Here is a 13,616-nt window from a genome sequence, read left to right as displayed (position 1 = left end):
TAGGCCTTTCCCGCTGTTAGAGTTATTTCAACCCCGCCAGTGTCACCTGAACTTTAGATTCCATATACAATAAATATTTCTTCCAATTGTCATGAAATTTCTGTTCGTCTTGGCCCCTTAATCTTCCTGATATTCTATCAAGCTCAGCATAGTTTATCATTTTAACCTGCCACTCACTTATGTTGGGTATTACTTCTAATTTCCAATTTTGTGCTAACATAGTTCTTGCAGCTGTCGTGGCATATAGAAACAAGATCTTATCTTCTTTTTTAATTTCTTTAGCAACCATTCCTAACAAAAAAATTTCTGGCTTTTTGGGAAATGTATATTTCAAGATTTTTTTAAGTTCATTATAGACCAATTCCCAAAAGCTTCTCACTTTGCAACACGACCACCACATATGGTAGAGGTCGCCTTCTACCTCTCTACATTTCCAGCATCTTTTATCCTTCAACTTATAAATCTTGGCTAATTTCACTGGTGTATGGTACCACCTGTAGATCATTTTCCACAGGTTTTCCTTTAGTGCCGTGCCGTAAATCTCATATTCTTGTTCCATAGTTCCAACCACCTCTCAAAGTCGATGTTATATCCAATGTCTATCGCCCACTTAGTCATTGCCTCCTTCACCTCCTCATCCTTAGTATACCACTCCAGCAAAATATCGTACATCCTTGACAGTGTTTTGTTCTTACCTTCTATAACCTCCACATTAAATTTAGATTTTTTGTCTTCAAATCCTACTTTCTTTTTGTCTTCTTTTAGCAGGTCATTTACTTGGTGGTATTGCAACCACCCAGTAAATAAATTTTTGATCTCTTCATATGGTCTAAGTTTAATCCCTTGATCTGTCTTCCAAATTAGTTCTTCATAGGTGGCATTCTTCCCTTCCATATTTATTTTTTTTATAGTTAACTTTTATAGTTATTTTTTTATATAGACTATAACAGTTTATAGTCGTTGTTTAATAACGAAATCGGCCTATAGTTTTTCACCTCTAAAGCATCCACATCTTTTTTAGGAATTAATGTAATAATTCCTTCCAGGTGTTCGGGATCTTCCCTTCTTTTAAAGTATTGTTCATCACTTCGCATAGGGTTGGGCTTATTTGATCACGTAGTACTTTATAATATTTGGCTGACAGACCATCTGGCCCCGGCGCTTTGACAATTTTCATCTTTGATATTGCCTTCCTTACCTCCTCCTCCGTAATCAGCTGATTTAATAATTCTTTTTCTTCAGTTGATATCTGTTGTAGATAATGTTCTTTCAGATAGCATTCTATATCATAGCCTGACTCTTTACCTCTTTTATATAAATCCTTATAGTATTTCTGAAACAACCTTTTTATTTCATTTGGGTCTTCCACTATCTTATCTCCATCCCTTATCCTACATATCGTATTTTGTTTTTTCCTTTCTCTTAGTTGCCAGGCCAAATATTTTCCTATTTTATTAGCGGATTCAAAACTCTTCTGTTTCAACATTTTAACTTTCCCCTCAATCTCCTGATTTACTATCATAGAAAATTGGGCTTGTAATCACTTTATATTTTGTTTTATAGTCTCATCACCTGGCTTATTAGTTAATTGTCTTTCATTCTCCATTAACTGTGCCAAGATCTCCTCCTTCTTTTTCTCTTTTTCTTTTCTTTGATGACTGTTTTTCTGAATTAGAAAGCCCCTCATAACGGCTTTCCCTGCATCCCAAACCGTTACTAAATCTGTCCCTTTATTTAAATTCCACTTAAAGTACTCTTCAATTGTTTCTTTTGCCTTAGTCACTATCTTTTGATCATTAAATAGAGATTCGTTCATTCTCCATCTAAGTACTCTAGCCTCTTTACCCTTTAACTCTAAATATACTGGGTTATGATCAGATATAGTCTGTGGGAGAATTTCAGATTTGATTAAATTCTGTCTCAATTCCTTAGTGGTCCAAATACCATCTATTCTCCCCCAACTCTGGTTAGGATTTGAGAAGAAAGTATATTGTTTTACAGTAGGGTTTTTGAATCTCCACGCGTCAATTAGTCCCATATTATCAACCAAATCAAAAAATGTCCGCGGTAACTTGCCTTCCTTAATCTCTTGTTTTCTTGTTGATCTGTCCAGGTTCGGTGACACCACCCCATTAAAGTCACCCATCACTATCATTTTTTGATCCATCCACTCTGTTAACCTATTACCTAATTCAGAGAAAAAGGCTGCTTTTCTGTCATTAGGTGCGTATAGTCCGACAACAATAATCTTTACTCCTTGAAACATAATCTGTACTACAATCATTCTCCCTTGTTCATCTTTATACAGTAATTTTGGATCAAGTTTTTCCTTTATATATAGAACCACTCCTCATTTCTTAACTCTATCTGAAGCCACAAAATCCAATCCTAATCTCTTATTGCTTAAAATTCTCTTATGCTTTCTTGTTACGTGAGTCTCTTGTATGCAGATTAAGTCAAGGTTCTTTTTTAGTAGAATGTGCGCAATCTGTTGTTTTTTTAAATAAAATTTTATTGGTTTTTCAAAGTTTTTATAAACACAAATAATACACAAAACAAACAAACAAACACACAAACAAACATGTATAATTTCGTATCCTTTTTTCTTAAACCTTACTTCGCCGACTTCCCCATACCTCCCCTTTCTACATCCCAATTTCCAAAATTATTTCAGCAAATCCTAACACTTGATTTTATCGAATTTTTCCCTTATTCTTTTCTTTTACTTAATCTTTTACAGCTGTAATCCCCATTTTTTCCTGAAACCTTGACATTTTAACATTCATAAATTTTGCAATGTTTCTTAAGATAAATTTTGAATTTCTTCCAATCTTCTTCCGCCGTCTCTTTCCCCTGGTCTCGGATTCTGCCGGTCATTTCAGCCAGTCCCATATAGTCTATCACCTTCATCTGCCATTCTTCCAGAGTGGGTAAATCTTGAGTCTTCCAATGCTTTGCGATGAGTACTCTTGCTGCTGTGGTAGCATACATAAAAAAAATTCTATCCTTCTTTGGCACCAATTGGCCGACAATGCCCAAGAGAAAGGCCTCTGGTTTCTTAGGGAAAGTACATTTAAGTACCTTTTTCATTTCATTATATATCATTTCCCAGAAAGCCTTAATCTTCGGGCACGTCCACCAAAGGTGATAGAAGGTACCTTCAATTTCTTTACATTTCCAACACTTATTATCAGGCAAATGGTAAATTTTTGCTAGCAATCTGATTCCTTTTATTTTTATTGTTGAGTCTGTTCACGTTCCAGGTCAAAACTTTTAGAGCCATCACTTGTATACAAATAATAAGATAACAAGTCTAGATTAGATCTACTGTTTTCTATCGTCTATCTCTTATCACTTTCTAGGTTGAATCTGCATGAGGTCTTATCACTTCTCACCTCCCAGACGGGACTCTGGTGTAATTAGCAGTTGCTTGACACCTGCAGTTCACCAAGTGAAGCCTTTTCTCCTGTTGCTGCATGCCCTCTATTGGGGGAAAAGCTCCTTTTGCCTGTCTGCTAATTTAAAAGCGCAGGAGCCAAGCCAGATGGAAAACAGTGGCTACCCAGGTTGTCACGGAGTCCTGACAATCAAATTGTCGGGTGTCCAATGAAGACTGGAGATGAAACTAAAAGCATAAAGAAGTCAGGAGGGGATGGAGGGCTCATGGGGTGGGGTAGGGAACCGATTCTACTCATTTGAATGTGGCAAAATGTGAATTATTTGCAGACGCTGTTCAAAACCACGGAGGGCTCTTCAGTGCAAACTCTCATTAACTGTAGGACAACCTTTCAGTGGGCTTGGGTGCTGTGTTCACCCCAAGAAGTTTATTTGGGGGGGGCGGTTTCTTTTTTTAAAATGGTGATTATTTAGAAATATACAGTTCTGTCAATATATGGCAGTGATGGGGAGCTGTTTTCAGACTGAGGGCCACATTCTCTTCTGAGCTACCTTTCAGGGGCCACCTGCCAGGGGTAGGTGGGGCTGGAGGGGAACAAGGAGTGCGAATTTTACCTCAGTATAGGAGGCTAGTTTCTGCACACACTCGCTATTGCTGATATTAATATTGTGCAGCATGAAGTGTTTGGATGCATAAGAACTGGCTCGTTTTGGAAAGAAAGCATTGTCCAGACCCATAAAAATATTATTCAGAGGTTACTTGCAGAACTCATCAAAAAGGGAACAAAAAAAAAACAAAAACCAGGAAATGATACACCCAAAATATCCATTAGATCTTGGGCAATTTCCAGCACAGGCTCAGCATCTTCTTAGAAACAAAAGATAATTAAAAAAAAAATCCAAACTGTGTCTCTTCCCCCAAAGCCTGCATTCCAGCCCCCATTGGCCTAAGGCTATGCAACTTTTGGAGAGCCATTTGCATCCTTTTGTTCTCTGTCGGGTTCAGAGAAACACTGAAGCCACCAACCAACCTTTCAAGATGGCGGTTTTGGAATCCCACACCTTCGTCACCTGATCTAAGGTTACAATACTCACCTGTTTGCTGGCAGGAAACAACCATTAGTTAATTTATCAACTCAGCGGCAGCTCAGAGAGAGCTTGCCATTCCATTCCCTCCAACATTTCTCCAATGAAAATAGGGACGTCCTGTTCCATAATAATACATAATAGTTTTATTATTTATACCACGTCAACCTGACTGGGTTGGCCCAGCCACTCTGGATGGCTTCCAACATATAAAAATAATATCAAAACATTAAAAAATAATAATACAGGGCTGCCTTCAGATGTCTTCTAAAGGTTGTAGCGTTACTTATCTCCTTCGCTCATGAGTGGCATAACTCTGTACCCTCCAATTTTTCTCAGATGAAAATAAGGAAAAACAGGACATTCAGGGATCAACTCAGAAACTGGGATGGCTTCTGTAAATCCAGGACTGTTCCCTGGAAAACAGGGACACTTGGAAGGTCTGCTATTGTTTAACTTCAGTGGAATCTCCCCTTGTTAAACCTTTTCACCAGTACACAGACATTCCTATTTCGGTGTCAATTCAGCCAAGACCTAACACTGACACAACCCTCTCTGCCCACCATCCAGGACTGTGGAGAGTCTTGAAAGCCAGAGGGGGAGGCATAGACAGCCGCATTTGACCCCCAACACTTCACTCTGAGCGCTGCCCCCCCAGTCCTGGTTTGCAATAGACCCTGCTAACACACACACACACACACACACACACAGCTCTGTCTTTATTTTTTTGAATGAAATGAATTAAGCAATTGGATTCGAATTCCAAGCGAAAGAATAGGGCAAACGTGTGGCTCAAAGTGTAATCAGCAGCGGCTGATAAGATGCCACTAGAACGAGGTGATCAACATTGTAAGGACGTTGATGGAGAGATAATCTCATTAATGAGATTTCTGTGCCAAGTATTTGTTGAGGCCGAGTCACACAAAGTGTGCAATTTGTTTATGGATTTGACACCGTGCCAACTGTTTACAGCAAAGGTGCATAACTAGGGCACCCCAATGTTTCCCCCCTAGACTACAGATCCCATCATCGCTGACCATAGGCCATGGTGGCCACTGGGTCTGATGGGAGTCCAGCACCATCTGGAGGGCCACAGCTCCCCACCCCTGTTCCACAGAGCACAGTAGATTTGTAAATATATCAGCAGCTTCAGACTCGAATCCCCATTTGAAACTATTTTTGGGGATTCTGGGGAATGTGGCATTATACATTTCTTCATCCTAAAAACCGCATCAGCACTATGCCTTTAAAGCGCTGTGATACCATTTTAAACAGTCATGGCTTCCCCCAAAGAACCCTGGGAACTGTAGTTTGTTACAGGTGCTGAAAGTTGTTAGGAGTGGGGGGGCCACCAGGTGGCGCGTTGGAAGATGGCCGACAATAACATCTCTCTGACCCATACGAGGTAATTAAGGGGCTGCTATGGGAAGTATGCAGTCTTCCTACCCCCCCCCCCCGGAGATGGGGGCGCTGGCCCCACCTCATTCCTTCCTCCCTCCCACATGGAAGATGACAGTGGTCAAAGTATGTGATGACTTCCCACTCCATACTGTAGTTGAATGATGATCTGTCTCACAGGAAAGAGGAATTCGGTTGAGGGTTGATTCCACCCTACTACCCGCAACAGGGTCATGTACCATTGACACGTAAGGCCAACATTTTTGGGCCGGTAGGAACATAAGGAACATGCCCTCCAACATTTTTCTGATGAAATAGGAGCGGTTTTGTAATTTATACTCTGTCTACCTGACTGGTTTCCCCATCCACTCTGGGCTGCTTCGAACATATACAAAAACACACACACACACACAAATTAAACATTTTTTAAAAACAAACCTTCTCTGTATAGAGCTGCCTTCAGATGACTACTTAAGGTTGTATAGTTACTTATCTCCTAGGCCTGGGGGGGGGGGTTGCATAAGGTACCTTTACCATAAGGTAAAGGTAAAGAGACCCTGACCATTAGGTCCAGTCGTGGCCGACTCTGGGGCTGCGGCGCTCATCTCGCTTTATTGGCCGAGGGAGCCGATGTACAGCTTCCGGGTCATGTGGCCAGCATGACTAAGCCGCTTCTGGCGAACCAGAGCAGCGCACGGAAACGCTGTTTGCCTTCCCATCAGAGCGGTACCTATTTATCTACTTGTACTTTGACGTGCTTTCGAACTGCTAGGTTGGCAGGAGCAGGGACCGAGCAACGGGAGCTCACCCCTTCGCGGGGATTCAAACCGCTGACCTTCTGATCGGCAAGCCCAAGAGGCTCAGTGGTTTAGACCACAGCGCCACCCACGTCCCATGCACAACTCCATACCCTCCAACATTTCTTTGATGAAAACAGAGACGTCCTAGGGGAAAGTGGGACATTCCGGGATCAAAATGATGATGACGAGGAAGATGAAACAGGACATCCCTATTTTCATCGGAGAAATGTTAGAGGGAATGGGCTCATTCGCCTAAGAATGCCCCTGATTCTGGCAATAGACATAAGGATATGTACAACTGGAGCGTGGTTCCCAAGCTCTTCCTCCTCTTCTTTCTATGCCAAGACGGCAAAAAACTGTGCCAACTCAGCAAGCTTGGGTATCAGTACTTGCACTGAATTTATGGAGAAGCTCAAACTCTTCTCTGGCGTTTCTGAGGGAGGTTCCATGCCTGGGGAGAAAATAGACATCAATCCACCCTTCCCCGCCCTGTTTAATAGACCAAGTGTACACTTAATTAAGTGCTTAAGAAGTCAGACATCAGAAGAGCCGTGGCAGACTTTGGTGCCTTCAATTTCAGAGGTCCGCTGCCTGACAACTTTCACGACCGGCCTTGATCCTCAAGAGCCCTGCTGGATCACACCAATGGATCATCTATCCTGTTCTCAGAGTGGCCAACCAGAAGCCTATGGGAGGAGGCCGTGTGAGCTGGATCTGAGCGCAAGAACACTTGCTTGTGGTTTCCAGCAACAGGTTTTTAGAGGCTTAATACCTCTGAAAGTGGAACCTAGCCTCGATGGCTCCTAGCCACGGATAGCCTTGTCCTCCTTGAGTTTTCCCCGTCCTCATTTAAAGCGATCCAAGTTGGTGCTCCAGCACAGCCTCATGTGGGAGGGAGTTCCATAGTCTAACTATGCGCTGTGTGAAGAACAGCATTGTTTTATCTGCCCTGAATCTTCCAACATTCAGCTTCTTAACCAGACCTTCCCAGTGCCCCTATTTTCCAGGGACAGTCCCGGATTTACAGAAGCTGTCCCTGTTTCTGATCTGACCCCAGAATGTCCCACTTTTCCTTAGGACGTCCCTATTGCCATCCGAGAAATGTGGGAGGGTACGGAGTTATGTGACTCGCCCCCCCCCCAAGCCTTTAAAAGACATCTGAAGGCAGCCCTGTATAGGAAAGTTTTAAAATGTTTAATGTTTCATTATTATTTTATATATGTTGGATTCAGACATGAATCGATTCAAAGCCTTTTCATTAAAAAAAAGGGTTGATCAGACCAGCATTTAACAACAATAGCAAAAAGCCTTGTGCTAGGCATCTCCTGCAATGTGCCATTTTCAGTGTAAGCGCCTCGGGGCAGGAAGCTTATTCTGATTTTTGGTTTATACTCATCAGCTAATCAGCAATTTAGTCACTGCCCCAGTGAGCAGGTTTTAACAATTCTTTCTTTGTGTTTTGCCCTCTTAACGGTCTTACAACACACCTCTTTTAATCGCTTGTCTTTTTTGCCTCGCTTGGTACAGAAAAAAATGTTCCAGTGCGGAATGTTCTCTATTTCAGCCAGGTGCGCCCTCTTCTAGGAGACACCATTCCATTTTAAGAAACAGCACATTCTGTCAGAGGGAGGGTCTGTGTTCCCTTGAGAATCAAGACGTGGCCGACCTGTTCTCTTGCATTGCCAGTGGCCCCCAGTGACCCGGGTATTGTTTCTTAATGTCCTAGGGTAACTCAGGAATTCCTCTGTGGGTTGTATTTCTCTTTTCCCATCCCAAATACAGTGGCACCTTGGTTCTCAAACAGCTTGGCTCCCGAACGCCGCAAACCTGGAAGTAAGTGTTCCTGTTTGCAAACGTTTTTCAGAAGCCGAAGGTCCGACGCGACTTCCGTTTGAGTGCAGGAAGCTCCTGCAGCCAATCGGAAGCCGTGCCTTGATTTTTGAACGGTTCGGGAACAGATTACGTTCGAGAGCCAAGATACCACTGTAATCAAAATCCCACCGTTTATTTATATCAATATACAGTCACACCTCGGGTTACAGATGCTTCAGGTTGCGTTTTTTCAGGTTACGGACACCCTGAAATCCGGAAGTACTGGAATGGGTTACTTCCAGGTTTCGGAGGTCACGCATTAGCACTAAATTGTGCTTTGCGCATGTGCAGAAGAGCTGAATCGCAACCCGCGGTGCGCAGACACGTTGTTGCGGGTTGTGAACACTGTGGGTTGCAAACGTGCATCCTGCACGGATCACGTTCACAACCCGAGCGCCCACTGTACACAACTTGCCCATGGGCAGAGGGACATCCTAAGGGGAAGCAGGGCATTCCGGGATCAAATCAGAAACCAGGACGGCTTCTGTAAATCCGGGACTGTCCCTGAGAAACAGGGACACTTCGAAGGTCTGGAATGTGTCCTTGAGCTCTTGACTTGCTTTGTGGGTGAAGTGAGTCTGTGTAGAAACCAGCCTGCTGGGCAAAGATAGAGGGGCTGTTTCCAACTCATTCCTGCTCAGAGTAGGCCTGTTGAAGATAATGGGCCCGAGTTCACCGTGCCCATTGGTTTTAGTGAGTCCACTTTGAGCAGAACCAACGCTGATGCAACCGCATAACAGCCCTGTTCCCTTTTGCCTCTGGCCACTCTCGCCCCAGTCATATGTGGACCCCAGAAGAGAATGCAGCCCCCCAAGCTGTATTCAATTTTACCCTGTGTCAATTTTATCACATGCGTATCACAACTTTGTCCTCAAAAGGAGCCTGCGAGGGAGGTTAGGTTGATTGCCTAAGAGATTTGCGACTGCCTTCCATGTTCCTCATTTGAACCACAACGCCACATTTGGCTTGTCAGGATTGCAATCTCAGTTCATTATAACTTTATGTGCTTTTAAAATTAAAAATGGTGGAGATAAGCCTTTCCCTGAAGGCCTTAAACCGTAGGTAGGCAAACTAAGGCTCGGGGGCCAGATCCGGCCCAATCGCCTTCTAAATCCGACCCGCAGACGGTCTGGGAATCAGCGTATTTTTACATGAGTAGAATGTGTTGTTAAGTTGTGGGCAAACATATCAGATGACACGGCGATTCTTCCAAAGCAGCTCTTTATTTGTAAGCTGGAACAGAACTAACTGAGGAGCTCAGTCAGCCTGCTTATATAGAGCTCCAGAACAACTGTAACTGTTGCAACTTTCTAAAACTATCCAATCACAGAACGTCACTTTTCGATCCTTCATTTGCATACAAACTATCCAATCACTGAACGTCACTTTCGATCCTTCATTTGCATAACTATCTACAGTATCCCCCTGCTGGCCCAAGGTGAGAACTTCAGTACATAACATGTGTGATTTTATTTAAAATGCATCTCTGGGTTATTTGTGGGGTCTGCCTGGTGTTTTTACATGAGTAGAATGTGTGATTTTATTTCAAATGCATCTCTGGGTTATTTGTGGGACATAGAAATTCATTTATTTTTGTTTTCAAGATATAGCCCCTCACAAGGTCTGAGGGACAGTGGATCGGCCCCCTGCTGAAAAAGTTTGAGGACCCCTGGCTTAAACTAATCTAGTCGGAGGACACAGTGTACCTGATTAGTGGCAGGTCACCATCTTGCCTGAACATAATCACAAGAGGGTCCAACTGCGTCTATGTGAGATGATAAGGTATTTATGCATTTATAAATTTATTGATTTACTTGTGACTTTGGTATCCTTGGCCAAGTAGATTAAAAAAGTGCAGGCAAGTAGATTTCAAAACCTGTTAGTGGGGAGGTGGGGTGAGAAGGAGAAGGGAATTTCTACGTAAAAGAATCGAAATAATGTATTTATTGACATTATCTAATGGGTTTGTCCTCACTGGAGCAAAATGTGGATTTGCACCTGCCTGTCTCTCAATTAAATTCAGCGGCATCCATGCGAGGTCCTCCCCTTCCAAGAACTGCCTCTTGGAATATTCTGATGATTTCTTCTTTTAGTTAGGTATTTTTATTTACTTATTTTGGGGAGGCAACAGCCCCCATGCCCTCTGGCTACACCCATGCTCCCCACCCAGCCACCAATCCTATGAAAGTCCAAAATGGCCAGAAGTTAAAAAAAATAAAAGAGGTCTGGAACCACACAGAGACAGTGAGGGCATCATGTGGACCCCTTGCTTTAACCAGGAGACAGGGAGGTGGAAATGCATTTAAGCCAGATACCATAGCTGTCAGCCTTCCCTTTTTTTTGCGGGAAATTCCCTTATTCCAGCGCCATTTCCCGCTGCTGTCCCGGATTGTTAGATATCCCGTAGACTGTCCCCGGGACAGGTGAGGCTGCTGATCCCTTATTTTCAAATCTGAAAGTTGACAGCTATGCACATACATTTAAGCCACATCCAACAGCACATTTCAAACACATTACTTGCACCACAGAATCCTGGGAACTGTAGTACACACACACACACACACACACACACACTGCTACCATTCCCAGCATCCTTAAACTACAGGTCCCAGGATTATTTTTTTGGGGGGGGTCATGTGTTTTAAACATGCATTGATTAAATATATGGCGTAGTAGATCTACCCATATTATATTCACCATGGAGAGAGTGAGCTGTAATTTTACAGATGACGTTTCTGTATATGATGGAAGCTGTTAAAGAGTAGCTGGGGCGACCCAGTCAGATGGGCGGCGGTATAAATAATAAAGTTGTTGTTGTTGTTGTTGTTGTTGTTGTTGTTGTTGTTGTTGTTGTTGTTGTTGTTGTTGTTGTTAAACACTTATTCAGGCTTATTTTGAAGGAGGCTGTTGCTGGGGGAAGCCACGACAGCAGATGACTGATCACGATTTACCAATTATTATGAATCACTATTAATTCCAGAGGGTGAGTGACAACGGGAGTCTCCGCTGCAGCCAAGAAAACTGCGTCGAGCCTTTGGCAACCCAACAGATCGAAGCACAAACCTTCCCACGCCGGGAGAAATGTCCTTGTTTTAAGTTTATTTGCAGGGCGGATCCGACCCTGCGGCATCTTTTTTGCTCCGAAGCAAGCAACTGCCTCCCTCCATCCTAGGCAGCACGCTTGCTCCCAAGTAAACGAGCCCCCTCTGTTCCCATGGGGTTAATTGCTCAGCAGATGCCCGGTGCCGGCAGAGCGAACCCCCACCCGCCTGCAACACAGGTGTCATGTGACCGCAGATCATATGATCCGCTCGCCTTGGGCTGCCTGTAAAAGCCCGGCTGCTTCCTGGTGGCTGCTGGAAGGGGGAAAAGACACAGACTCTCGTCTTGCTGGGTAAGCGGGTCTCTTTATATTTTTTATCTTATTCCTCATGCTGGGGAGGGATGCTTCTGACCCTCCCCACTTTGCTTCTTGGCACTAACTCTTTTATGAGCTGGCTTAAAATAAGGTTACCAGATTTTTTCCAATGAATCCGGGGGCACTTTAAATAAATAAAATAAAATAAAATAAAATACTACACGTTCGGGACGTTGATGCTGGAGCGATGGCGGTGGCAGAGGGGCAGCCGCTGCCTTGACCTCAACCGCCACCTTTCCCCTTCCTCTGAGGCTTCTATCTCCTTTCTCCATGAGCCCGGGCAGCCCCTGACTTGTTGGTTCTTCGGTGGCGGTGTGCTGTGGGTCAGGCATGGAAGGCAGAGAAGGAGGGCGGAGAGCGGCCCCCAATCCCATTCCTACTTGCGTGCAAGCAGCAGGAGGGGGTGGGGTTCACATTGTCTTTCAGCATAGCTGTCAACCTTCCCTTTTTTTGTGGGAAATTCCCTTATATCAGCGCTGTTTCCCGCTGCTATCCCAGATTGCTAGATATCCCGTAGACTGTCTCACAGGTGAAGCTGCTGATCCCTTATTTTCATTTTTTTAATAATGATATTTATTGAAATTTTACCGACAATAAAAAGTTACAGAATTAAAAATAGGAAATAGAAAAAGAGTAACAATAATAAAAGAAAAGAAAAATACAAAAATACAAAGACAAAATACATAAAAAGCAAAAAAGAAATTGAAAAGAAATCAATATTTTCATGTCTTATATTTCATTTACTTGTTTCCTGACCTCCTCACACCCCCCTTTTTTGTATTCCAGTTCACATGGTTAATTCAGCAAATCCTTACCCTCTATCATTTATCTTTACTTAATATCTTAACCTATTATAACTATATATTTCCAACCATTGTCAATCCGTATTTACATATTCTTATTAATCTTTTTACCAAAACCGCTTATTTTCAATCCAACATCCCTTTAACATTCATTAATTTTACAGTATTTCTGCAAGTAGTCTTTAAATTTCTTCCAGTCTTCTTCCACCACCTCTTCTCCCTGATCTTGGATTCTGCCAGTCATTTCTGCCCTGATCCCTTATTTTCAGATCTGAAAGTTGACAGCTATGCTGCTGATCCCTTATTTTTGAGGCTGCTGATCCCTTATTTTCAAATCTGAAAGTTGACAGCTTTGCCTTTCGGAGCAGCCCCATCCCAACGCCTACATGTGTGCAAGCAGGAGGGGGCAGGGATCTCTCAGGCAGTGCGTCGGAGCAGCCCCAATCCCGTTCCTACTTGCCTGCAAGCAGGAGGGGGTGGGGATCCCTCAGCTGGGAAGGGAGGCTTCCCGTTGCCTAAATGAGAGATCCCTGCCCCGATTCCTCTTGCACACAAGTAGGAGTTGGGAGGCTTCTCTGATAGGCATCATGAAGCCTCCCTTCACAGCTTAGTTGCTGGGGTCAGGGAAGGTGGAGGCAGCCTGGAAGCTGCCTCTTTGAGCCCCTGGACCACCATCACATGGGGACTTCCGAGCAGCTCCTGAAGCCAGCAAGAGTCAACTGCTCTGGGCTGCTGGGACTGCCGCTGCTGCGTTTCCCGGGGACGTTAGATGAAATCCGGGGACATTCCAGGGATGGAATTTGTCCGGGGACTTATTTGCAAATCCGGGGACTGTCCCCAGGA

General features: G+C 43.6%; 1 protein-coding gene across 1 annotated transcript in view; it reads left to right on the top strand.

Moving 5' to 3' along the window:
• The first annotated feature begins 11,586 nt into the window (after positions 1-11,586).
• LOC310694496 (lysosomal acid glucosylceramidase-like) overlaps positions 11,587-13,616 on the top strand; it is a 48,339-nt gene continuing 46,309 nt past the window's right edge. The window contains exon 1 of the mRNA XM_083477605.1: positions 11,587-11,946. The gene's annotated coding sequence lies outside the window, so the exon portion shown is untranslated. The remainder of the gene's footprint in view (positions 11,947-13,616) is intronic.

The sequence above is a fragment of the Podarcis liolepis genome, assembly GCF_965112155.1.
Source record: "Podarcis liolepis genome assembly, chromosome: 15".
NCBI classification, from domain to species: domain Eukaryota; kingdom Metazoa; phylum Chordata; class Lepidosauria; order Squamata; family Lacertidae; genus Podarcis; species Podarcis liolepis.
Note: the sequence above shows the minus strand (reverse complement) of the source record. Positions and strands in the feature narration are given on the sequence as shown.